We start from the raw sequence: 27,818 nt of genomic DNA, 5'->3' as shown, positions 1-27,818 counted from the left end.
GGGAAAAAAAACTATAAAAAACACAAATACATGGAAGCTAAACAACATGCTACTAAATAACCAACAGATCACTGAAGAAATCAAAACGGAAATCAAAAAATTAGAAACAAATGACAACAAAAGCACAATGACCCAAAACCTATGGGGTGCAACAAAAGAAGTTCTAAGAGGGAAGTTTTCAGCAATACAAGCCAACCTCAGGAAATAAGAAAAACATCGAATAAAGAACCTAACCTCACACCTAAAGCAAGTAGAGAAAGAAGACTCAAACAAAAAACAAAACAAAACACCAAAGTTAGTAGAAGGAGAGAAATTATATAGATCAGGGAAGAAATAAGTAAAACAGAAACAAAGAAAGCAATAGCAAAGATCAAGGAAACTAAAAGCTGGTTCTTTGAAAAGATAAACAAAATTGATAAGCCTTTAGCTAGACTCATCAACAAAAACAGGGAGAGGATTCAAACCAATAAAATTAGAAATGAAAAAGCAGAACTTAAACAACAGAAACCACAGAAATACAAAGGCCTGTAAGAGACCACTACAAGGAACTATATGGCAATAAAGTGGATAACCTGGAAGAAATGGACAAATTCTTAGAAAAGTACAACATTCTAAGACTGAACCAGGAAGAAATAGACAACATGAACTGACCAAGTAATTAAATTAAAACTGTGATTGAAAATCTTCCAACAAACAAAAGTCCAGGACCAGATGACTTCACAGGTGAATTTTGTCAAACATTTAGAGAAGAGGTAACACCTATCCTTCTCAAACTCTTCCAAAAAAATTGCAGACAGGAGAACACTCACAAACTCATACTACAAGGTCACCATCATCCTGACACCAAAACCAAAGATAGCACAAAATAAGAAAATTATAGGCCAATATCACTGATAAACATAGAAGCAAAAATCCTCACAAAATAGTGGAAAATCACTCCAACAATACCACAATCATATACCACAATCCAGAGGAATTTATCCTGGGGATGCAAGGATTTTTCAATATATGCATATAAATCAATGTGATATACTACATTAAGAACTTAAAGAATAAAAACTGTATGATCATCTCAGTAGAGACAGAAGAGATTTTGACAAAATTCAACACCGATTTATGATTAAAAACTAACCAGACAGTGCACACAGAAGGAATCTACTTCAACACAATAGAGACTACATATGACAAACCCACAGAAAACATCAATTTCAATGGTGAAAAACTGAAAGCATTTCTTCTGACACTAGGAACAAGACAAAGATGTCCAATCTCACCACTTTCATTCAATATAATTTTGGAAATCCTAGCCATGGCAACCATAGAAGAAAAGAAATAAAAGGAATCTAAATTGGAAAAGAAGTAAAACAGTCAATGTTTGCAGATGACATGATACTACACATAAAAAATCCTAAAGATGCTACCAGAAAACTACTAGAGTTAAGCAATGAATTTGTTAAAGATGGTACAAAATAAATGCACAGAAATCTCTTGCATTCCTATACCTTAACAATGAGAAATCAGAAAGAGAAGTTAAGGAAACAATACCATTTACCAACACAACCAAAAGAATAAAATACCTAGGAATAAACGTGTCTTAGGAGGCAAAAAGACCTATACTCAAAAAACTATAAAATACTGCTAAAAGAAATAAAAGATGACACCGAAAGGTGCAAAGATATATTCCTGGATTGGAAAAATTAATAATGTGAAAATGATTATACTACCAAAGGAATCTACAGAGTCAATGCAGTCTCTATTAAACTACTAATGGCGCTTTTCACAGAGTTAGAACAAAAGGTTTTAGCATCTGTATGGAAACACAAAGGACCATGAATAGCCAAAGCAATCCTGGGAAGGAAAAACAGAAGTGGAGGAAACAGACTCTCTGACTTCAGAATATACTACAAAGCTACAATAATCAAAACATTATGGTAGTGGCACAAAAACAGAAATGTAGATCAATAAAACAGGACAACAGGATCAATGGAGAAGACAGTCTCTTCAAAAGTGATACAGGGAAAAACTAAACATATACATGTAAAAGAATGAAATTAGAATGCTACCTAACAGCATACACAAAAATAGGCTCAAAATGGAATAAAGACCTAACTGTAAGACTGGATATCACAAAACTCTTAGAGGAAAACATAGGAAAAAACAATCTTTGACATAAATCACAGCAAGGTCTTTTTTGATGCACTCCCTACAGTAATGAAAATAAAAACAAAAATAAACAAATGAGACTTAATTAAGCTTAAAGCTTCTGCACAGCAAAGAAAACCATAAACAAGATGAAAAGACAATCCTTAGAATGGCAGAAAATATTTGCAAAGTAATGCACAAAGGATTAATCTATAAAGGATTAAAATATAAAAACAGCTCATGTAGCTCTATATAAAAAAAACAAAATCAAAAAATGATGGGCAACAAATACTAGAAGAGATGCTCAAAGATTACTCATTATTAGAGAAATACAAATCAAAACTGCAGTGAGGGATCACTCCATACCAGTCAGCATGGCCATCGTCAAAACAACAAATGCTAGAAAGAATGTAGAAGAAAGGGAACTCTCTTGCACTGCTGGTGGGAATGTAAATTGATACAGCCCATCATACAAAATGCTGGGCTGGATGAATCACTTGCTGGAATCAACACTGCCAGGAGAAATATCAACAACCTCACCTGAGGTTATAATACCAGATATATTATATATATATATATATATAAAATATCAAGATAATACCATTCTAATGGAAGAAAGTGAAGAGGAACTAAAGAGCCTCTTGATGAAGGTGAAAGAGGAGAATGAAAAAGCTGGCTTAAAACTCAACATTCAGAAAACTAAGATCATTGCATCTGGTCCCATCACTTCATGGCAAATAGATGGGGAAACAATGGGAACAGTGACAGATTTTCTTTTCTTGGGCTCCAAAATCACTGTGGATGGTGACTGCAGCCATGAAACTAAGACACTTGCTCCTTGGAAGTAAAGCTATGACAAATCTGGACAGCATATTATAAAACAGAAACATCGCTTTTCCAACCAAAGTCTGTCTATTCAAAGCTATGGTTTTTCCAGTTGTCATGTATGGATGTGAGAGTCGGACCATAAAGAAGGCTGAGCACTGAAGAACTGATCCCATTGAATTGTGGTGCTGGAGAAGACTCTTGAGAGTCCCTTGGACAGCAAGGAGATCAAACAATCAATCCTAAAGAAAATCAACCCTGAATATTCACTGGAAGAACTGATGCTGAAGCTCCAGGTGGCTTTGGCCACCTGATGTGAAGAAATGACTCACTGGAAAAGACCCTGATTGTGGGAAAGATTGAAGGCAAAAGGAAAAGGGGGTGGCAGATGATGAGATGGTTAGATAGCATCACTGGCTCAATGGACATGAACCTAAGCAAACTCTGGGAGATAGTGGAGGACAGAGGAGCCTGGCGTGCTACAGTCCATAGGGTTGTAAAGACTAGGACACAACTTAGTGACTGAACAACAATAACAATGGATTCCTTAAAAAACTAAAAACAGAACTACCATATGACTCTGCAATCCCATGACTGGGCATATATGCCAAGAAAACCATAATTCACAAAAACACATGTACCCCAGTGTTCACTGCAGCACTTTTATAATAGCCAGGACACAGAAACAACCTAAGTGTCTGTAGACAGATGAATGGATAAAGAAGATAATGGAATATTATTCATCCATAAGAAGAAAGAAAACTGGATCACTTGTAGAGATGTGGACAAACCCACAGTCTGTCATATTGAGTGAATTAAGTCAAAACAAGCAAAACAAATACCATATATTAATGAATGTATATAGAATCTAGAGAAATAGTACAGATGAACCTAGTTCCAGGGCAGGAATAGAGATGCAGATTTAGAAAAAGGGTGTGTGGACATGGGGGAAGGGAACTGGGAGGGTGGGTGAACTGGGAGATTAGATTTGACATAAACACAATACCATGTGCAGAATAGACAGCCAGGGGAACCTGAGGTACAGCACAGGGAGCTCGGTGCTCTGTGATGAGGCAGGCGCGTGGGTGAGTGAGGGAATACGTGTGTACACATCGCTGATTCACGAGGCTGTACAGCAGAAAGTAACACAACACTGTAAAGAAATTATACTACAGTTGTTTAAAAAAGGCTAGTTGGAAAACAAGAAATCCAACAAAACTACTCCAGTCTCTAAAATAAATGGATACTTCTGATGCTAAAACCCACTTGGCCAGGGTTGATGAGTGAGAATATAGTAAACCTACGGAGAGAAGAGGAAGAGCTGTCCTCACCTGGTAGGAGCTACAGGTTACAAATTTAGTGACAAATTCTAAGGTGTAAATCTCCTCTGCAACCATGCTGCCTGGAGACTTTGGGCAGGCAGTTTAGGCCATAAGACTTACACGAGGTCAGGTCTGAACTGCTGGGATGACTTGGCTATGAAAGTGTCCAGGTCAGGCACACAGGCAGCAAAGCATCCAGCAGTCTGGTGTATATACTAACCATTTGTTGTTGGTCAGTCGCTCAGTCGTGTCCGACTCTGCGAATCCATGGACTGCAGCACGCCAGGCTTCCCTGTCCTTCACCTTCTCCCAGAGCTTGCTCAAACTCATGTCCATTGAGTTGGTGATACCAGCCAACCATCTCATCCTCTGTTGTCCCCTTCTCCTGCCTTCAATCTTCCCCAGCATCAGGGTCTTTTCTAATGAGTTGGCTCTTCACATCAGGTGCCCAAAGTATTGGAACTTCAGCATCAGTCCTTCCAATGAATATTCAGGACTGATTTCCTTTAGGATTGACTGGTTGGATCTCCTTGCAGTCCAAGAGACTCTCAAGAGTCTTCTCCAACACCACAGTTCAAAAGTATCAGTTCTTCAGTGCTTAGCCTTCTTTATGGTCCACCTCTCACATCCATACATGATTACTGGAGAAACCATAGCTTTGACTATACAGACATTTGTCAACAAAGTGATGTCTCTGCTTTTTAATACACTGCCTAGGTTTGTCACAGCTTTTTTCCACAGAGAAAGCATCTTTTAATTTCATGGCTACAGTGATTTTGGAGTCCAAGAAAAGAAAGTCTGTCACTGTTCCCACTGTTTCCCCATCTATTTGCAATGAAGTGATGGAACCGAATGCCATGATCTTCGTTTTCTGAATGTTGAGTTTTAAGCCAGCTTTTCACTCTTCTCTTCCACCTTCATCAAGAGGCTCTTTAGTTCCTCTTCACTTCTTAGGTGTTCTCTTAACTTCATGGGCTGTGTAGTTGTTCCTTAGGATTGGGATCAGCTATTATTTCTCTCAGTAATCTCTCTGGTCCCTTTCCTCTCTCTCTTCTGCTGTTGTCATTACCCTAATGTTGCCCTTCTTAGAAGAGTGAGATAGATTTAGTGGGATTTCTTCATTCTTACAAATATTTCGTTTTCCTTTTCTATCTGTATCATTTTAAAATTTCTATCTTTGAGCTCACTAATTCTTCCATATGTTCTGCTCTTGTTCCAATGTGTTCTAATGCATTCTTCATCTTATTTACTGAATCTTCAGCTCTATATTTTGTTTTCTTCTTTTCAGATATTCGATCTCTTTGGTAAATTATTCCTCTGTTCATTAATTTTATTCCTGAGCTCATTAAAATGCCTTTCTGAGTTTTCTTATAGCCCGTTGAGTTTCTTCATGACAGCTGTTTTGAATTCTCCACCAGTTAGGCTCAATATTTTATGACTTTTAAGTCTGGTTTATGAAGAATTGTCATTTTTTTGTTTGGTACAGCATTACTGTGGTTCTTACAGTGATTGATGAGTTGTTTCTCTGCTAAGACATTTGAAGTAGTGAAATGTCTTTCGACTTGGTTCTAACAATTCAACAGATTAGAAATGACAGGTCTTTCATTTTCCAGTAGGTGGCAGTATAGCACATCTGATTTCACTTAGCCAATCTACCTCTGATTATATTTGAAAGTGCACACTTGATATCCCCCACTTGATGTCTGTCAGAAGTTTTGCCCCTTGCCATTACTATCACGCTTTGTGCTTCCATGGTCACTGACGCCTTGCGACTACCAGTGTCACCGGTGATGCTTCCTGGGGCACCAGGATGATGGACTTTTCTGTTGCTTCTGGGCTCCTGCGGGCTTCACTCCTGCGCATGGGGGTGGGGGTGGGCAGGGAGCTGGGTCAGGTGGACGCCACGTTCGTGCCGTCAGGTTCTCAGGCCCCGATCCACTACTGTGGGTAGGGGTGGGGGCAGAATTGTTGGTACCTCTACGGCTGAAGGGGTAGTGCTCACTGCTTCCCAGTTCCCTTGGCCATGAGTCACTGTAGCCGGGAATCCTAAGTCATGTGCGCCGCCTCTGCTGCTGCTCCTGGATTCTCTGGGACTGTGGACTAAACTGTTGAGACCAAGGGCCTGGGACTCTGCGCTGCCTCTACCAGTTCCCTGGTTCCACCCCCTCTATCTATCTTCAGAAGAGAATTCTCCAGCATCATGATGTGTTGGGCATAGGCACCATTGTTGAGTTGCGGATATTTTATGGTTATAGATTGAGGAGAGAGTTACCTCAACACAAGAAGACCTTCTCCAAGACGCATTACACAAAAACTATCAAGAGTCAATGACAACTATACTACCCAAGTCAATCTACTGACTCAGTGCAACTCCTATCAAATTACCAATCACATTTTTCATAGAACTAGAACAAAAAAACTTTTAAAATTTGTATGGAAACACAACATACCACAAATAGTGATAACGACCCTGAGGGGAAAAAAGCACTAGGTTCTTTTGTTTCCTAAAACTCTATAGAGAAGGGGATTTCATCACTTTCCTCTTCAACATATTCTGTTTCCCACAGGTGATGGCTTTGAGTGGTAATATCAATAACTACCAGAATCAAGAGATACTGGTTTTTGTGCCAGACTTCTATTTCTTATCCTTTTGTTCCTAGGCGAGGTGTTTCACTCTAAGCCAGAGTTCTCATCTATAAAACACAGTAATGACAGCACATCTCTGCCTACTTCACAGGGCCACCTTGAGGAAGAAATAAAGTGATATGAGTATAAAAACACTTTGTAATTAGTTAGGAGCTAGAAAGATGTAAAGAATCAATTAAAGGATCATTATATCTAATAACCACAAACCTCTTTTTTAAAAAGCCAATGACCTTAATTCACTCATTCATTCATTGTATATCAGTCTCTGTTTGAAGCTCTGGGGTTATTTTAAAGAACAGAACAGATAAAGTCCCTGGTCCTATGGCTTCCATTGTAGAAGATGATATAGTCAAAATTAATCATCAAAATGTCAGGTAGTAACAAGGTTAAGATAAACATAGGAGAGTAGAGATTGGTTCAAAGTGGGGAAATACTACTCTAGACAGAGTAGTCTTGGAAAGGTCTCTACAATGACAAGTTATATAATCACTGGCCTGAATGGAATGAAAGAAGAAGCCATTCAACCCTCTGAGAAAAGACTATTTGCAGATGGAAGAAGTACAATGGCTCTAAGGTGGAAACATGTATAAGAAGTGCATATGATTTAAAATGGTTGAAGTTTGGGTAATAACAGTAGGAATCTCTGATGTCCTACCCCAGGGTAGCTCCCATTCAGCCCATCCCAGCTCGATCATAAAGGAGCTTCTTCCAGGGAAGGTATGCTGTAACTACTTGATCCAAGAGGGCTCACTTTCATCTGGAGCAGTGGGCAATGCCCATGCCCAGCAGTGCCATCTGCTATTAGCCTAAGATTGCAATACTGAATAGGGCAAACAAATTTCTGCCTGACGTTGCTCACAGACATAGCAGACTTTAGAGAGAGGCCTCAAATTCTTCATACACACCTGACTGTGTGAACCTACATAAACTTCCCAAATTAGATGAAAAATATTAATCTAGATATCCAAGAATCTCAATAAACATCAAGTAGTAAAATATATAGAGTTTCACACACAGACACATCATAGACAGATGTTGAAAGTCAAAGCCAAAGTAAAAATACTATAAAGCATTAAGAGAAAAATGGCACATAATATAAAAGGATTAAAGTTAAAACTTAAGTTAAACTTAAGTTTTAATATAAGTTAAAACCTAACTCCCAATCTGAAACAATGAAGGTGAGAGAGCAATTAGATGACATATTCAAAGGGTTGAAATTGTTTAAAAATCCCAATCAAGAAACCTATATCCAGGTAAAACAATCTTTAAAAAATGAAGGTGAAATAAAGACATTGTAATATAAACAAAGACTAGGAAAATTTGCTTACCACAAGACCTATTTACATATAATACTGAAATAAATCTGTCAGGCTGAAAAAAAATCCACAAATGGTAATTCAAGTCCACAAGTACAAATGAAGAGCAGAAGAAATGGCAAATATGTAAATTAACATGGAAGATTCCATAAATAAACTTTTAAAATAAATTTTATTAACATTTAAAAGCAAAAAAACTGTATAAAACAATAGTTATAACACTTTACTGCTGGGCTTATACATAGATGCATCTGTATGTATGTGTGTGCATGTACATATGTACATGTGAGTATATGGTAATAATATCACAAAGCAGAGGACAGGGAATGAAGCTGCACTGGAACCAAATTTACGTATTTTATTGGAAAGCACTTTGTGTTGCTCTGAAATAGAGTATAATAATATACAGAAATAGAGTATAATAAATTAAAATGTATATTTTAATCCTGAAGGCAACCACTAAGAAATATAGCTTTTATAAAAGAAGAAAAATAATAAATTAATTTATTCAGCAAAAGAAAGAAGAACAGAAAAAGCTAGGTTCCATATAGAAAATAAATAGCTAAATGTCAAATGTAAAGCTAAACATATAAATAATGACACATTATAGATTCAAAGATATGAGTAAGTTGAAAGCAAAATAATGGAAGAGACGTATCATGGAAACAATGATCACAAGAGACTGGAAGTGTCCATATTAATATCAATTAAAATAAACTTTAAGAAATATCACCAGAGATAAAAAAGGGTGTTTCATAATTATAAGAGTTGATATACCAAGATTTAACAATTATGAATGTATATGCACCTAACAAGAAAGTGGTTTTGCATAAAACAAAAGATGACAGAATTAAAGGAAAGAAAGAAAATTCTACAGTTACAGCTGAAGAGCTCACTACTCTATCTCAATAATTAGCAAAACCAGAATGACTATTCGCAGGGATATTCAAGACAAAAACAACTGTATTAATCAACCCAATATTCCACTCAAGATCTGCAGAATACAATTCTTTTTAACCACATATGGATCATTTTTTAGCACAAACTATATGATAGGTCATAAAACATCTCCATAAGCTTAAAAGGATTTAAAATAAATAAAATGTATTCTTTGACTACAGTGGAATTAAATTAAACAACAAGAAAGACATTTCTCCAAAATGATAAATGACCAATAAACACATGAATAGATGCTTAACATCATTATCCATTAGGAAATGCAAATCAAAACTACAGTGAGACACCACTTCATACCCACTATGATGGATATAAAGAAAAGACATACAATAACAAATGTGGGGGAAGATACAAAGAAATTAGAACTATAATTGCTAGTGGGAGTATACAATAGTACAGCCACTTTGGAAGGCAGTTCTTCAAAAGGTTAATTATAGAGTCACCATATAATCCAACAATTCTATCTTTAGGTATACACCCAACAGAAATTAAAACATATATCCACACAAAAGCATGGCTGTTCATATGAGCATTATTCATAATAGCCAAAAAAGTGGAAACAACCCAAATGCCCATCAACTGATAAATGGATTTTCAAAATGTTGTATACCAATAAAACAGAATATTATTAAGACACAAAGGGGAATGAAATACTGATACATGATAAAACAGGAATGAATCTTGCAAACTTTATGCTAAGTAAAAGAAAGCTAAACACAAAAGATTACCTGTTGTATGAATCCATTTACTTAAAATTGTTTAGAAAAGGTAAATTTATATGTATAGAAATAAGATCAATAGTTTCCCACAAAAGAGCCAGAATGGCCAAAGCAATCTTGAGAAAGAACAGAGCGGGAGGCACCAACCTGCCTGACTTCAGACTGTACTGCAAACCCAGTCATCAAGACAGTACGGTACTGGCACAAAGACAGAAATACAGACCAATGGGACAAGATAGAAAGCCCAGAGATAATCTATGTACCTATGTTCAACCTATCTTTGACAAAGGAGGCAAAATTATACAACAGAGAAAAACAGTCTCTCTTTTTTTCTTTTCCCATTTATTTTTATTAGTTGGAGGCTAATTACTTTACATCATTACAGTAGTTTTTGTCATACATTGAAATGAATTAGCCATGGATTTACATGTATTCCCCATCCCGGTCCCCCCTCTCACCTCCCTCTCCACCCGATCCCTCTGGGTCTTCCCAGTGCACCAGGCCCGAGCACTTGTCTCAGGCACCCAACCTGGGCTGGTGATCTGTTTCACCCTAGATAATATACATGTTTCAATGCTGTTCTCTTGAAACATCCCACCCTCGCCTTCTCCCAGAGTCCACAAGTCTGTTCTATACATCTGAGTCTCTTTTTCTGTCAGAAAAACAGTCTCTTCAATAAGTGGTGCTGGGAAAATTGAGCAGCTACATGTAAAAGAATGAAATTAGAACACTTTCTAACACCACACACAAAAATAGACTCAAAATGGATTAAAGACCTAAATGGAGACCAGAAACTATAAAACTCTTGAGAGAAAACATAAACAGAACACTGACATAAATCACAGCAATATCCTCTATGACCCACCTCCTAGAACAATGGAAATAAAAACAAAAAAATAAATGGGACCTAATTAAACTTAAAAGCATTTGCACAATGAAGGAAACTATAGGCAAGGTAAAAAAAAAACAAAACAAAACAAAACAAAAAAAAAAACAGTTCTCAGAATGGGAGAAAATAACAGCAAATGAAACAACTGACAAAGGATTAATCTCCAGATGCAGCTCAATACCAGAAAAACAAGCGATCCAATCAAAAAGTGAGCAGACCTAAACAGACATTTCTCCAAAGATGATATAGATGGCTAATAAACACATGAAAAATGCTCAACATCACTTATTATTAGAGAAATGCAAATCAAAACTACAATGAAATATCATCTCACACCAGTAGAAGGGCCATCATCAAAATGTCTAGGCCCCACAAGAGATTTCCCAACCTGGGGGTCCAGCAAAGGAACTGAGAATCCTCAGGGAATTTGACTTTAAAGGCCAGTGGGATTTGATTACAGGACTCCCACAGGACAGGGAAACAGAGACTCTTAGAGGGAACAAACAAAAACCTTGTGTGCACCAGGACCCAGAAGAAAGGAGCAATGACCCCACAAGAGATGAGACAGACCTGTCTGTGCGTGTTCGGGAGTCTCTGGAGGAAGCATGGGTCGACAGTGGCCTGCCTCAGGGTCAGGTTCACTGACTGCAGCAGTCCTGGGATGCACGGACGCTGGCATAAGTCCTCTTGGAGGAGATTGCCACTACCCCAACCGTGGGCCAAACTACAGGGAGGGAACACAGTCCCATCCATCAGTGTAAAATTGGATTAAAGATTTACTAAGCATGGCCCAGGAGAGCAAGACCCAGTTTTCCCCACAGCCAGTCCCTCCCATCAGGAAGGTTCCACAAGCTTCTTATCCCCATCCATCAGAGGCCAGACAGAATGAAAACCACAATCACAGAAAACTAAGCAAACTAATCACATGGATCAAAATGCCTAGTCAATAAATGCTCGAGAGGGTATGGAGAAAAGGGAATTTTCTTGCACTGTTGGTTCAGTTCAGTTCAGTTCAGTCACTCAGTCATGTCTGACTCTTTGTGACCCCATGGACTGCAGCACACCAGGCTTCCCTGTCTATCACCAACCTCTGGGGCTTACTCAAACTCATGCCTATTGAATCGGTGATGCCATTCAACCACTTCATCCTGTTATCCCCTTCTCCTCCCGCCTTCAAACTTCCCCAGCATCAGGGTCTTTTCCAATGAGTCAGTTCTTCACATCAGGTGGCCAAAGTATTGGAGCTTCAGCTTCAGCATCAGTCCTTCCAATGAATATTCAGGACTGATCTCCTTTAGAATGGACTGGTTGGATCTCCTTGCAGTCCAAGAGACTCTCAAAGAGTCTTCTCCAGCACCATAGTTCAAAAGCATTAATTCTTCAGTGCTCAGCTTTCTTTATAGTCCAACTCTCACATACATACATGACCACTGGAAAACCCATAGTCTTAACTTGACAGACCTTTGTTGGGAAAGTAATGTCTCTGCTTTTTAATATGCTATCTAGGTTGGTCATAACTTTTCTTCCAAGGAGTAGGTATCTTTTAATTTCATGGCTGCAATCACCATCTGCAGTGATTTTGGAGCCCCCCAAAATAAAGTCAGCCACTGTTTCCCCATTTATTTCCCATGAAGTGATGGGACCAGATGCCATGATCTTAGTTTTCTGAATGTTGAGTTTTAAGCCAACATTTTCACGCTCCTCTTTCACTTTCAAAAAGAGGCTCTTTAGTTTTTCTTCACTTTCTGCCATAAGGGTGGTGTCATCTGCATATCTGAGGTTACTGATATTTCTCCTGGCAATCTTGATTCCAGCTTGTGCTTCATCCAGTCCAGCATTTCTCATGATGTATTCTGCATGTAAGTTAAATAAGCAGGGTGACAATATACAGCCTTGATGTACTCCCTTCCCTATTTGGAACCAGTCTGTTGTTCCATGTCCAGTAATAACTGTTGTTTCTTGACCTGCATACAGATTTCTCAGGAGGCAGATCAGAATACCAGGCCTGGTATTCCCATCTCTTGAAGAATTTTCCAGTTTGTCGTGATCCACACAGTCAATGGCTTTGGCATAAAGTAGAAATAGATGTTTTTCTGGAACTCTCTTGCTTTTTCTATGATGCAACGGATGTTGGCAATTTGATCTCTGGTTCCTCTGCCTTTTCTAAAACCAGCTTGAACATCTGGGAGTTCATGGTTCACGTACTGTTCAAGCCTGGCTTGGAGAATTTTCAGCATTACTTTGCTAGCGTGTGAGACAGGGAATGAGGGACTGGTTCAAAACTGAGAAGAGAGAATGACAGGGCTGTGTACTGTCACCCTGCTTCTTTAACTTCACATGCAGAGCACATCGTGCGAATGGGGGGCTGTATCAATCATACGCTGGAATCAATGTTGCCGGGAGAAACAATAATCCGAGATATGCAGATACCACTCAAATGGCAGAAAGCAAAGACAAACTAAAGAGCCTCTTGATAAGGATAGAAGAGGAGAGTGAAAAAGTTGCCTTGAAACTCAACATTAAAAATATAAGAGCATGGCATCTGGTCCCATCACTTCCTGGCAAACAGAAGGGGAAAAGTGGAAACAGTGACAGATCTTATTTTCTTGGGCTCCAAAATCACTGCGGACAGTAACAGTAGCCATAAAATTCAAAGACACTTACTTCTTAGAAGGAAAGCTATGACAAACCTAGAGAGCATATTTAAAAACAGAGATATCACTTCGCTGACAAAGGTCTGTATAGTCAAAGCCATGGTTTTTTCAGTAGTTGTAGGATGTGAGAACTGGAGCATAAAGGCTGAATGCCGAAGAAGTGATGTTTTCAAATTGTGGTGCTGGAGAAGACTCTTGAGAGTCCCCCATTTTTGCCTTCAATGGGGGCTCAGAGCCAGAGCCCAAAGAGCCCCAAAGCAGGAAGAAGCTTCAGATGGAAGCTTAGGCCAGCGGTAAAAACTGTCTCCTCTGTCATCTTATCCTCCTTTTAGTTCATCTTTAGAACTCTCAGAACCATTTAAGAGACACTTTATTTTTTGCTCTTTCTCCTTTTTTTAAAATAAAAGTGCTTCTATTTTTTAATATAAATCCTTAGACAATAGCTCTCATTCTCCTTCCTCATTTCCTTTTTTTTTTTTTAAATGTTTTCCTTCACAGAGTCCCTGTCCCCACCAGGAATTTTTAAACCAAACACCCCAACTTGGCAGCTTTTTCTGTGAAGTACAGATAGCTGACCAGACCTCCAAGCACATGGTGTCCTGATCACCCACCAGCTGCTCTAGCCCTGTCCAGCACATGCCGGGTGGGCTCCTGCCCCTCACAGGCCTCTCCTCCCAGGCCACCTTCACCTCTGTTCGATAGACTTTGAGAACCTGAGAACTTCCCTACTTTCAGAAGATGACCAGTCCAGAGTAATCAGAATAATTCCTCCTTCGTTTAAGGATTTTTTCCCCCTAAAGGGCTATTTATCGCTTCTACTGAAAGACCAGATCCTTGAAAAAGTTTGTGGTATAAACGGAAGTGGGGACAGATTTGCCTGCAGAGTGGCCTGTTTCACGCCTGCTTGTTTCAGCCAGCCTTAGGGAGGCTGTAAGACACTTGTGTAGTGTGAGGGCAGCGGTGGAGTGGCAGCCTCCAGGGAGGGGAGTGGTAGCGGGTGGGCCAAGGAGGGAGGATAGGGTAAGGTAGAGGTTTTGTACTGAGGGCCAGTGATGATGGTGTGATTTCCTGCTACTGAAATTTGAATCTGAGTGAATCATTCCCATTTCTGATAATGTCGGTATTGCAAAGCAACAGATTCATAAAGTAATGATCAAATCTTCCTTTCTTACCTTGAGTATTTCTAAGAAATAGAGCCAACTGATTCTGTAAATACCAAGAGCAGTTCACCTCATACTAAACCCACATCTCACTGTGGACCCCTCCCCACCTTTGCCCCACTCCCCTTCAGATTGTCTTGGAATCTGTCCCCATAATGTGATCCAGCCCTGGTTCTGGCGGTGGTAGTAGATCCCAGTGAAGGGTTTTGTTTAGGCCTCGTTTGTCTTTTTCCTACTCTGTTCCAGCATTTGCAGATTTCTAGTGTATACGCTGTAGTTTCAGTCCACATTTGATTCCATTCCATGGAAATAAAAAGTATGATGTACATACTGCTGAAGAATCACCTTGCAAGTTAAGGCTGCCCCCTTTACTGTAAGACTATAAATAAAAAGTTATCCTTAAAAAACAGCAGTATTCTCTCAGATATATCACAGCTTACTATTCATAAGACCCTTCCAAATATATCTACATCTCATCTGCTCTGGAAAACAGAATTCATAAGCTGAGAAAGACAGAGGGGCCCTTGAGGTCATTTAGTTTTACTTTCCATCCAATTCATCACTGATTTTTGTAATATCCCTTCAACTGACAGGGCATTCACTACAACTTCAGAGGACAGAATGAATGACTTTAAAATTAATAGAATCTGCTCCCTTCAACAATTAAGTCTTAATCCTGGTTTTGTAGACCCAACCAACTCAAAAGAAAAAATTTATCTACCTAATTCAGCTATTTGAAGACATGTCCAGGAAAATCAAAGTGTATTATGCTCACTTTATTGATGAAACAATCGAAGCTCAGAAAGGCAAATTCGTTTTTGTAAGGTTCAAATCTACAAATGAAAAACTGAGTCTAGCAGGCAGTTCTGGTTCTAAGGTTAGAATTTCTACAGCATTAATACGCTAAAACTGGAAAGGATGCTTACTATTTATTAAATCCAAGTCCTTTACTCTGAGGCCCTGGGTAGACAAGTGACCAAGGTGAGTGCCCTTCAGCCCAGACTCCGCATCTGCCACACTGACCTGATCCCTAAAAATCATACCTGCCCATATCAGAATAGAGGAAGTAAAGGCTTACCGAACTGTTAGGATTATAATCTTCAGCTACTTTACCTCCAAAGGGAAAAAGACAAGGGTTTAGTCAATAAACAATTAGAGTTAATCCTTTCTTGAGAGCTAAGGAAACCTATTCAGTAAAGCAGTTTCCAAGCTCAGAGTATAATAATCATAGTGTTATTGGTACTACAGGCCCAACACCATGCTAAGCACATTATAAACATTACCTCCTTTAATCTTCACTATAGCTCTGAGTACTATCAGCATGTCTATTTTTATAGATTTGGAAACTGAAGTTACGGAAAGTTAAGTAATTTACCCAGTAATTATTTAACATAAATATTGGTAGGAGTCAAGAGTTGAACCTTTGTACACTTCTAAACACTATGCTAGAACTGTATTCATATCGTCAACTATATCATCATCAAGCCTCGATGGCCAAAGAGGTTTCCTGCATTTTAAGAGAAAGTAATCCATGGCTGGTACCATCCTGAGCCACATCCATAACACATCATGACTAGTTTTTAGTTTAGGACACTTCTACATCCATGTCTATTCCCCACAGGAAGATAAAGATTAAGACTTATGAAAACAGAAGTTTTAATCATCTCAAGTCTAATCAAGGCAGGATCTTATTCCTAAGAATAGATCCAACTTCCACAATAAGATAACTACCACAGTTCATTGATTCTTAGATATATATATATATTTTCACATTAACACCTCTGAAACAGAAATGTATCTTGCAAAGATATTTCCATGGTTGAACTGACAACTTTTTTCTCTAATGGCATATAAAATAGTGGTGTATCTTACAATGAATGGAAGCTTAAACTTAATGAAATGTGAAACATAGATCCAACAAAGATTACAGCAAAAACATAAGATCAAAAACAAAGTATTATATTTGATTTTATTCTTAAATTCTTAAAGGTCTAAGAAGAAACTAACTTCACCAGTTCACCACCAAAGGAATTAAGAAGGACAAAAGCCTAACAAATTTAACCTAATTCTCACCAAGAACCAAGCCCAAAGGATGTCCAAGATTCCAATCTCATTGGATAAGAAAGTACCAGGTACAGCTTCTTTGATCCTATGACAAATAGTGAATGCATAAGCTGTGCTAACACATTCTTAAAACAATCCTCAACAGCCATCTGTACCTTGGACAAATAAGTCCAGGACTGATTCACATTTTTTTGGTCCAAAAGTCTATCACCTTAGACAGAAAAAAAGTGCAATACTATGCCTTCATCTTATGCCCTAGGTATTCTGGTAGTAAATATATTGCCACTGTATTAAAAACAGGTAAGCATTGCTCTTTTTAAACGTGATTTACAATTTCTGTATATCAAAATTACATTCCATAGCCTAGAATGACAGAATGCAAAGTACTTTCAATCCTTTCATTTTACAATAAATAAATTAAGGTTCAGAGGAAAAGAAACGGGTACAAGGTCACATATATCAGTGGCAAAGTGGGCTAAAGCCCAAAATTTTGGGTTGTCCATCACAAGGGTTTGCTTATCACATTAGCTACTAATTGGTACAGAATATAAAGCACTAAAAAAATAGGAAACATGACCAAAAATTAGCACAAAGGATTGATTTTGGGTTATACCACAGCAAAGTGTTTAAGGGTCCAAGTTGAAAACACATTTCCATCACATAGCAGTTAAGTCATTCTGAGTAAGTCACTTACTTTCCCAAAGCCTATTTAATTCATCTGAGTTTGCAAAATGGGGATAATACTCTTTTCCCTACCAATCTCTCAAGGCCATCATGAGAATCAAATGAGATAATTCATGTGTAAGAATATACAAATTGAAGTAGTTTTATCATAATTAGTAGTATGATGAGAAGGGACAGTTAACCCTAGTCTTCAACTTCTAGAAAATTAAAAATTCCTCACATGCATGCACACACACATACATACAAGTTTGCACAAATTTATACACAGAGAAGTAGCTGTATGGGTATGTATCTATACATACCCACTCAGGGTTATTCATTTATGCATGCACAGAGGAACACACACAGAATTGCCTGCATCTGTATATCTATACCCATATTCAGTCATAAACACTGAAGTGGACTTTAATTTCAAACATACGCAAACCCACAGAGCTATGCTTCCATATACATAAATGGCATTTGTACACATCTACACACATATACATAAAAATAGATTCTTCCAAAGACTTTGCTGCTGAGATTTTCAAAGCCGGCTTCTAATCTGATATCTCCACAACAAACTCTATATAACACAAGCCCTGATATCCTGACTAGAAAACTTGCCTACCCAGCATTTTTCAATCCCAGTGCCTCCTTGGAATGATCCAGGCCGACAGTGAAAGAAGTGAGACAGGCCCAGCAGGCCAGATGTCAGGAAAGAAATATGCTAGGGACATGCATGACCCTCTCCAGGGCACAATCATGAAGCATGAGCAAAGTTGCAGTCTGTCATCCTCACCATCTGTGCCCTTTGCTGCAAGTCAGATACTTGCTGGGAAAAGCATCCTTCAAAATTAGCTTGTTCATCCTGGTTCTCACCTTCCCCAGTAATACTGCCCTTTTAAAGAGACAGCATGAACACCAGAAAGATCTCTGGACTCAGAGTTAAGACCAATGGTTAAGAGAGCACTAATTTCGCCACATTAGAAAGGCATGTGGGGCTCTAATGTCTGCAAAACAAAGGAGAACTGAAAGTGGTTTATATTAAGGATACATCTTCCCCTAAATTCTAAGCTGCCATATAAAACGCAAGTTTCCAAAAATGTAGGCCTTCTTATGAGTTGCCTAAGAAAAGAAAAAATCTCTCTGCTATGGAAGGAGGTTCTCCAAATACAGTTACTAGAAGCAAGTGGCAAACTGTAAAGGTGCCGGTTGGAGACCTGAATTCTAATCCCAATTTTGTGATTAAAAACATTCTGAAAAACATAGTCCTTTATATATATATATATATATATAAACACACACACACACATATATATAAACATAGTCATATATATATGTTTATATATAATATATATATAAAGAGTACACATAAAGACCATTTATTATTACTGGCCTGTTTTTCATTTGAATGACAAAAATCAGTTCCTTGAGCAAAAACCCGGGCTTGCCTACCTAAAAGATACACAGTAAATGCACAATCACATAACGCTGTGCTGTGTGCTTAGCCACTCGGTTGTGTCTGACTCTTTGTGACCCTAGGCCTGCCAGCCTGCTAACAGCCTTGCATGTCTGTCTTATAGGGAATGCCAGAGCAGTGAGCCCACTCACTTCAGACATCAAATATCACTGAGTTAGCTCCGTCCACAGGGATTCTCCAGGCAAGAGCACTGGAGTGGGTTGCCATGCCCCCCTCCAGGGGATCTTCCCAACTCAGGGATCAAACCCAGGTCACTTGCATTGCAGGCAGGTTCTTTACCATCTGAGCTACCACGGAAGCCCATGAATAATGGAGTGGGTAGCCTATCCCTTTTCCAGGGGATCTTCCCAACCTAGGAATCAAACCAGGGGCTCCTGCATTGCAGGCAGATTCTTTACCAGCTGAGCTACCAAGGAAGCCCTTCACATAATAATTGTTATCAATTAAGAACAAATATGTTAATGATGGTGTTATTTCCTATGGTGCTGTTTTATAACCTATAAAAAACTTTTACATCAGGAAGTTATCTACTTCTGTTAGAAATTTTTTGAGTTATAAAATTCCAACACATCCAGAATAGCCTGTGGGCTTTTCTTCTGCTCCAACTCAGTGATATTTAATGTCTGAAGTGAGTGGGCTCACTGCTCTGACATTCCCTATAAGACACACATGCAAAGCTGTTAGCAAGGCACAGTCCCAGGGACACTGAAGCAAATTCAGAACTAACTGTGATAACTGACAGCTGCTAAAGATGACTTCATATATATTCATAATTGTTATATCTTCTTGGATTGATCATTTGATCATTGTGTAGTGTCCTTCTTTGTCTCTTTTCACAGCCTTTATTTTAAAGTCTATTTTCTCTGATATGAGTATTGCAACTCCTGCTTTCTTTTGGTCTCCATTTGCGTGAAATATTTTTTTCCAGCCCTTCACTTTCAGTCTGTATCTGTATCCCTTGTTTTGAGGTGGGTCTCTTGTAGACAGCATATATAGGGGTCTTGCTCTTGTATCCATTCAGCCAGTCTTTGTCTTTTGGTTGGGGCATTCAACCCACTTACATTTAAGGTAATTATTGATAGGTATGGTTCCGTTGCCATTTACTTTGTTGTTTTGGGTTCGCATTTATACAAACTTTCTGTGTTTCCTGTCTAGAGAAGATCCTTTAGCATTTGTTGAAGATCTGGTTTGGTGGTGCTGAATTCTCTCAACTTTTGCTTGTCTGTAAAGCTTTTGAATTTTCCTTCGTATCTGAATGAGATCTTTCTGGGTACAGTAATCTAGGTTGTAGGTTATTCTCTTTCATTACTTTAAGTATGTCCTGCCATTCCCTTCTGGTCTGAAGAGTTTCTATTGAGAGATCAGCTGTTATCCTTATGGGAATCCCCTTGTCTGTTATTTGCTGTTTCTCCCTAGCTGCTTTTAATATTTGTTCTTTGTGTTTGATCTTTGTTAATTTGATTAATATGTGTCTTGGGATGTTTCACCTTGGGTTTATCCTGTTTGGGACTCTCTGGGTTTCTTGGACTTGTGTGACTATTTCCTTCCCCATTTTGGGGAAGTTTTCAGCTATTATCTCCTCGAGTATTTTCTCATGGCCTTTCTTTTTATCTTCTTCTGGGACTCCTATGATTTGAATGTTGGGGCATTTCACATTGTCCCAGAGGTCCCTGAGGTTGTCCTCATTTCTTTTGATTCTTTTTTCTTTTTTCCTCTCTGCTTCATATATTTCCACCATTTTATCTTCGACCTCACTTATCCTATCTTCTGCCTCCATTACTCTACTGTTGGTTCCCTCCAGAGTGTTTTTTATCTCATTTATTGCATTATTCATATTTAATTGACTCTTTTTTATTTCTTCTAGGTCCTTGTTAAACATTTCTTGCATCTTCTCAATCCTTGTATCCAGGCTATTTATCTGTAATTCCATTTTGTTTTCAAGATTTTGGATCATTTTCCTTATCATTATTCTAAATTCTGGCTTCACAGCTGGATTCTACCAAAAATTTAGAGAAGAGCTAACACCTATCTTACTCAAACTCTTCCAGAAAATTTCAGAAGAAGGTAAACTTCCAAACTCATTCTGAGGCCACCATCACCCTAATACCAAAACCTGACTAAGATGCCACAAAAAAAAGAAAACTACAGGCCAATATCACTGATGAACATAGATGTAAAAATCCTTAACAAAATTCTAGCAAACAGAATCCAACAACATATTAAAAAGATCACACAGCATGACCAAGTGGGCTTTATCCCAGGAATGCAAGGATTCTTTAATATCTGCAAATCAATCAATGTAATACACCACATTAACAAATGGAAAGATAAAAACCATATGATTATCTCAATAGATGCAGAAAAAGCCTTTGACAAAATCCAACATCCATTTATGATAAAAACTCTCCAGAAAGCAGGAATAGAAGGAACATACCTCAACATAATAAAAACTATATATGACTAACCCACAGCAAACATTATCCTCAATGGTGAAAAATTGAAAGGATTTGCCCTAAAGTCAGGAACAAGACAAGGGTGCCCTCTCTCACCACTACTAATCAACATAGTTTTGGAAGTTTTGGCCACAGCAATCAGAGCAGAAAAAGAAATAAAAGGAATCCAGATAGGAAAAGAAGAAGTAAAACTCTCACAGTTTGCAGATGACATTATCCTTTACCTAGAAAACCCTAAAGACTCTACCAGAAAATTATTAGAGCTAATCACTGAATATAGCAAAGTTGCAGGATATAAAATTAACACACAGAAATCCCTTGTATTCCTATACACTAGCAGTGAGAAAACAGAAAGAGAAATTAAGGAAACAATACCATTCACCATTGCAACAAAAAGAATAAATTACTTAAGAGTGTATCTACCTAAAAAAAACAAAAGACCTATACATAGAAAACTATAAAACACTGATGAAAGAAATCAAAGAGGACACAAACAGATGGAGAAATATATCATGTTCATGGATTGGAAGAATCAGTATTGTGAAAATGACTATACTACCCAAAGCAATCTATAGATTCAGTGCAATCCCTATCAAGCTATCAACAGTATTTTTCACAGAACCAGACCAAATAATTTCACAATTTGTATGGAAATACAAAAAACCTCGAATAGCCAAAGCAATCTTGAGAAAGAAGAATGGAACTGAAGGGATCAACCTGCCTGACTTCAGGCTCTACTACAAAGCCACAGTCATCAAGACAGTATGGTACTGGCACAAAGACAGAAATATAAATCAATGGAACAGAATAGAAAGCCCAGTGATAAATCCACCCACGTATGGACACCTTATCTTTGACAAAGGAGGCAAGGATATACAATGGAAAAAAGACAACCTCTTTAACAAGTGGTGCTGGGAAAACTGGTCAACCACCTGTAAAAGAATGAAACTAGAACATTTTCTAACACCATACACAAAAATAACTCAAAATGGATTAAAGATCTAAATGTAAGACCAGAAACTATAAAACTCTTAGAGGAGAACATAGGCAAAACACTCTCTGACATAAATCACAGCAGGATCCTCTATGACCCACCTCCCAAAATATTGGAAATAAAAGCAAAAATAAACAAATGGGACCTAATGAAACTTAAAAGCTTTTGCACAACAAAGGAAACTATAAGCAAGGTGAACAGACAGCCCTCAGATTGGGAGAAAATAATAGCAAACGAAGCAACAGACAAAGGATTAATCTCAAAAATATACAAGCAACTCCTGCAGCTCTATGCCAGAAAAATAAATGACCCAATCAAAAAATGGGCCAAAGAACTAAACAGACATTTCTCCAAAGAAGACATACAGATGGCTAACAAACACATGAAAAGATGCTCAACATCACTCATTAGCAGAGAAATGCAAATCAAAACCACAATGAAGTACCATTACACGCCAGTCAGAATGCTATCCAAAAGTCTACAAGCAATAAATGCTGGAGAGGGTGTGGAGAAAAGGGAACCCTCTTACACTGTTGGTGGGAATGCAAACTAGTACAGCCACTATGGAGAACAGTGTGGAGATTTCTTAAAAAACTGGAAATAGAACTGCCATATGACCCAGCAATCCCACTCCCGGGCATATACACCAAGGAAACCAGATCTGAAAGAGACATGTGTACCCCAGTGTTCATTGCAGCACTGCTTATAATAGCCAGGACATGGAAGCAACCTAGATGCCCATCAGCAGACGAATGGATAAAAAAGGTGTGGTACATATACACAATGGAATATTCAGTTCAGTTCAGTCGCTCAGTCGTGTCCGACTCTTTGCAACCCCATGAATCGCAGCACGCCAGGCCTCCCTGTCCATCACAAACACCCGGAGTCTACTCAAATTCATGTCCATTGAGTCGGTGATGCCATCCAACCACCTCATCCTCTGTTGTCCCCTTCTCCTCCTGCCCCCAGCCCCTCCCAGAATCAGGGTCTTTTCCAATGAGTCAACTCTTCGCATGAGGTGGCCAACGTACTGGAGTTTCAGCTTCAGCATCAGTCCTTCCAATGAACACCCAGGACTGATCTCCTTTAGGATGGACTGGCTGGATCTCCTTGCAGTCCAAGGGACTCTCAAGAGTTTTCTCCAACACCACAGTTCAAAAGCATCAATTTTTCAGCACTCAGCTTTCTTCACAGTCCAACTCACATCCATACATGACCACTGGAAAAACCATAGCCTTGACTAGGCAGATCTTTGTTGGCAATGGAATATTACTCAGCCATTAAAAAGAATACATTTGAATCAGTTCTAATGAGATGGATAAAACAGGAGCCCATTATACAGACTGAAGTAAGCCAGAAAGATAAACACCAATACAGTATACTAACGCATATATATGGTATTTAGAAAGATGCTAACAATAGCCCTATATGAAAGACAGAAAAAGAGACACAGATGTATAGAATAGACTTTTGGACTCTGTGGGAGAAGGCAAGGGTGGTATGATCTGAGCAAATAGCATTGAAACATGTATATTATCAAGTGTGAAACAGATCGCCAGTCCAGGTTGGATGCATGAGACAAGTGCTCAGGGCTGGTGCACTGGGATGACCCAGAGGGAGGGGATGGGAAGGGAGGTGGGAGGGGCATTCAGGATGGGGAACACATGTAAATCCATGGCTGATTCATGTCGATGTATGGCAAAAACCACTACAATACTGTAAAGTAATTAGCCCCCAACTAATAAAAATAAATGAAAAAATATTTTTTTTAAATAATAAAGATGACTTCAGTCATTCCTTTCTCTCTCTTCCATCAGAGCTCCTCACAAGCCTCTCTTATAAGACATCTCACTATATCAGTCATTTCTTGGGATGTTTGCTCCTCCTTTAGAGCATGAATCATGCCTGATTTGTCTCTGGTTCATCAGTACCCAGCACAGAGCTTACTACCAAGAAAACACTTAACCCAGGTCTATATAAGGAATGGAGATATAAAGGATTCTCTAGTACAATTCTGGAGGGGAGGAAAGTGTCCCTCTCAAGAATATAAGAAGAGGACTTCTTATATAGATAAGAATCCATCTGCCAATGCAAGGAACATGGGTTCAATCCCTGGTCTGGGAAGATTCCACACATCCAGGAGCAACTGAGACCATGTGCCATGACTCCTGAGCCTGTGCTTCAGAGCCTGAGAGCGGCAACTACTGAGCCAGCGTGTGGCAGCTACTGAAGACCAAGTGCTCAGAGCCTGTGCTCCACAAGAGAAGCCACTGTGACGAGGAGCCCGCTCACTGCAGCAAAGAGGAGTTCCCACTTGCCACAACTAGAGAAAGCCTGAGTGCAGCAGCAAAGACCCAGGGTAACCAAAAGTAAATTACTTAATTAACTTTAAAAGTGTTTTTTAAAAGACTGTAAGAAGATAGTAATGAGGGTCTCAGGCAAAGAGAGAGACATCAGAAAGTCTGGAAAGAACTGAATCGAACAGTGTATAACATAACCAGTACTCTGAAAGACCAAAGGTCTTTTTTGTGACCCAGGACTTACTCTAAACTCACCTGGGACAGCATCAAAACCAGTGTGAATCATGTGCTCAAAATCTGAACAAAGAGAAATCTCTGGCCATTCCTTCTTTTGCCTTTTTTCTTCCTTGCAAAAGAAACAGGGAAAAGTACACAAATCAAGGACATTATTATACTTGTAGGCTTATTTAGCTACCTGTTGAGCTCTGAACTCCTATAAGGGCTTCTCTGGTGGCTCAGACAGGAAAGACTCTGCCTCCATCGTGGGAGACTCACGTCCAATCCCTGGGTCAGGAAGATTCCCTGAAGTAGAGAATGGCTACAGTCTCCAGTATTCCTGCCTGGAGAATTCCATGGACAGAGGAGCTTGGCAGGCTCCTACAGAGGCCAAGGACTCTCTACTTCACAAGTGTATTTACAGAGCCCAGTGTGGGACATGGATGCTCAGTCCATGATTAAAGGCTTAATTTTTCATTGATCCCAAAACAGGCAGTCTGGCCCAGAGCCTAAGCTCTAAAGCACTGTGCTATGCTGAATCCCTAGGCTAGGACCTTAAAGAATCATTAATTCCAGGGACTTCCCCGATGGTCCAATGGCTAAGACTCCACATTCCCAATGCCAGGGGCCTGAGTTTGACCCCTGGTCAGGTAACTAGATCCCACATGCTACAACTAAAGATCCTGCGTGCGGCAAGTAAGAAATGTTGCAATCAAATAAAATAACTATATATTTAAAAAAAAAGAAAAGAAAAATCATTAACTCCAAATACTTGTTGTCATCCCTCTCTCAACAAGGGTCTTGCATAAAGCAGATATTCACTAAGGTCCTGATGACCTGGCAGGAAAAATGTGCATATTTTAAGGAGCTGTAGGGCTAAAGTACCTTTGTTAGGAGATGAACTGTTTTTTTCCACATTTCTATGTCCTAACTCCCAGTACCTCAGAATGTGATCTCATTTAGAAATAGGGCCTTTGCAGGTATAATTAGTTAAGTTTTGGCCCACACTGGAGTAGAGTGGGCCCCTAGTCCAACGAGTCTCGTCAGTTCAGTCACTCAGTCGTGTCCTACTTCTTGTGACGTCATGGACTGCAGCACGCCAGACTTCCCTTTACCAACTTCCAGAGCTTACTCAAACTCATGTCCATCAAATCAGTGAAGCCATGCAACCATCTCATCCTCTGTCATCCCCTTCTCCTCCCACCTTCAGTCCTTCCCAGCATCAGACTCTTTTCCAATGAGTCAGTTCTTCACATCAGGTGTCCAAAGTACTGGAGTTTCAGCTTCATCATCAGTCCTTCCAATGAGTATTCAGGACTGATTTCCTTTAGGATGGACTGGTTGGATCTCCTTGCAGTCCAAGGGACTCTCAAGAGTCTTCTCCAACACCACAGTTCAAAAGCATCAATACTTTGGTATTCAGCTTTCTTTATGGTCCAACTCTCACATCCATACATGACTACTGGAAAAACCATAGTTTTGACTAGATGAAGCTTTGTTGTCTGGCATACTTATTAGAAAAAAAAAATTGGGACAGATGCATACAGTAGAACATCTTAAGATAAAGGAAGAGATCAGAGTGATGTTTCTTCAAGCCAAGAATCACCAAAGATTGCCAGCAAATTACCAGGAACAAGAGGAGAGGCAGGGAACAGATTTTTTCTCACAGCTCTCAGAAGGATCTAACCCTACAAACACCTTCATCTTGGACTTCTAGCCTCCATAAATGAAACAACAAATTTCTGTTGTTTAAACCCCTTAGTTTGTGGTAATTTGTTGCAACAGCTCTAGCAAACTAATATAACCCTCTTCCAACTGAGTTCAGGTTCTTCCAATTAGCTAGACCTCAGCAGGTATCTGCAAATGCAACCCAGCTGAAACAGATTTAAATACTTACCTTCCTAAGCTCAGCCTGATGATCTTTCTTCCTAGATGGGAACCTACAGAGTCAAGATTTTAAACATCTGCAGAAACCCTCTGTTTCCTCCAGCCAGTGTTCCTCCTCCTTCAATGTCCTAGGAAGGAGGTAGAGGACAGGGCTATTTGGTCTAAACTCCCAGAGAACTCCCTACAGATTACCTGGTGGTATGGGTTTCAGGGGATAACTGCAAAAGCTACCATTAATGGTAGCCAGGCATGCACTAAGAATTCTGTATGCATTATTTCACCAAATACTCCTGAAATGCTACAAAACAAATATTAATATCTCCATCTTATAGATAAGGAAACATAATTACTTCTTTTTAATCATTTGCTTGACCTTGCCTGAGTATCAGTGACATGTATAACATACAAGTATCAAACTTGACATCTCAGCAAACCAGAAACACTTTGAAGGCCTGTGAGGCAAGGCCAAAATATCCCTTCTTTAAGGTGAGTGAGTGAGGAAAAGCCAGGAGTCCTGAGTCTCTGACTCTTCCCACTACCAATCTCCCAGGAAAACCACCACAGTTTCTCCTTGGAGGAAAAGTTATTCTCCACCTATCACAATCATGGCACAAAATTCTTGCCTCCAGGTCAAGCTAGACATTTTTCCACCTATAAATATCCAGGATCAAACACCAGCAAGGCTCAGCACTAAAGAATGGAAGCCCCAAATTCACCTCTAAAAGAATTCACTGAGCAGTATCTTGGCTGGGCTCAGACAGGGGCTGAATGCCAGGCTTGTCTGGACCTCTCCTTGGAGTTCATATTAAAAGAACAGGCTGCAGCCAATTAGCTAAAACAAGGCCCCCAGATTCACACTTAAGGCCCCAGTGCCCAGAAGAGCTGGGCTGCATTTACACGATCCACTTATTCTAACACTTGCTCTATTGCCTTCCCAGGTTGACAATTCTGAGCTGCACTACCAGAGTTAATAGTCCCAGGGCCAAAGAAAGTATAAGTATGTTACCAACAAAGCCCATTTTAACAATCCCTGGGAAATAAACATAGCATCAGGTGATAAAGTCTAAATTTTTTTTTTCTTTTGTGCTGCTTAGCTTCACTTGCTTAAGGGTAGCTGTGCTGAGGCCC

At 39.2% G+C, this 27,818-nt stretch overlaps 1 protein-coding gene across 4 annotated transcripts in view; it reads right to left on the bottom strand.

Moving 5' to 3' along the window:
* Positions 1–27,818, bottom strand: part of LOC110123029 (glycerophosphodiester phosphodiesterase domain-containing protein 4-like) — a 162,815-nt gene that overhangs the window by 118,589 nt on the left and 16,408 nt on the right. For 3 of the 4 annotated variants that reach the window (XM_070457264.1, XM_070457266.1, XM_070457265.1), the window contains one exon: positions 24,843–24,933. The gene's annotated coding sequence lies outside the window, so the exon portion shown is untranslated. Of the gene's footprint in view, positions 1–24,842; positions 24,934–26,700; positions 26,776–27,818 lie in introns of those variants that run through there. The other variant, XM_070457267.1, reaches the window with a different exon arrangement.

Source organism: Odocoileus virginianus, chromosome 28 (assembly GCF_023699985.2).
Source record: "Odocoileus virginianus isolate 20LAN1187 ecotype Illinois chromosome 28, Ovbor_1.2, whole genome shotgun sequence".
In the NCBI taxonomy this organism is placed as follows: domain Eukaryota; kingdom Metazoa; phylum Chordata; class Mammalia; order Artiodactyla; family Cervidae; genus Odocoileus; species Odocoileus virginianus.
This window is presented reverse-complemented; position numbering and strand designations above follow the sequence as displayed.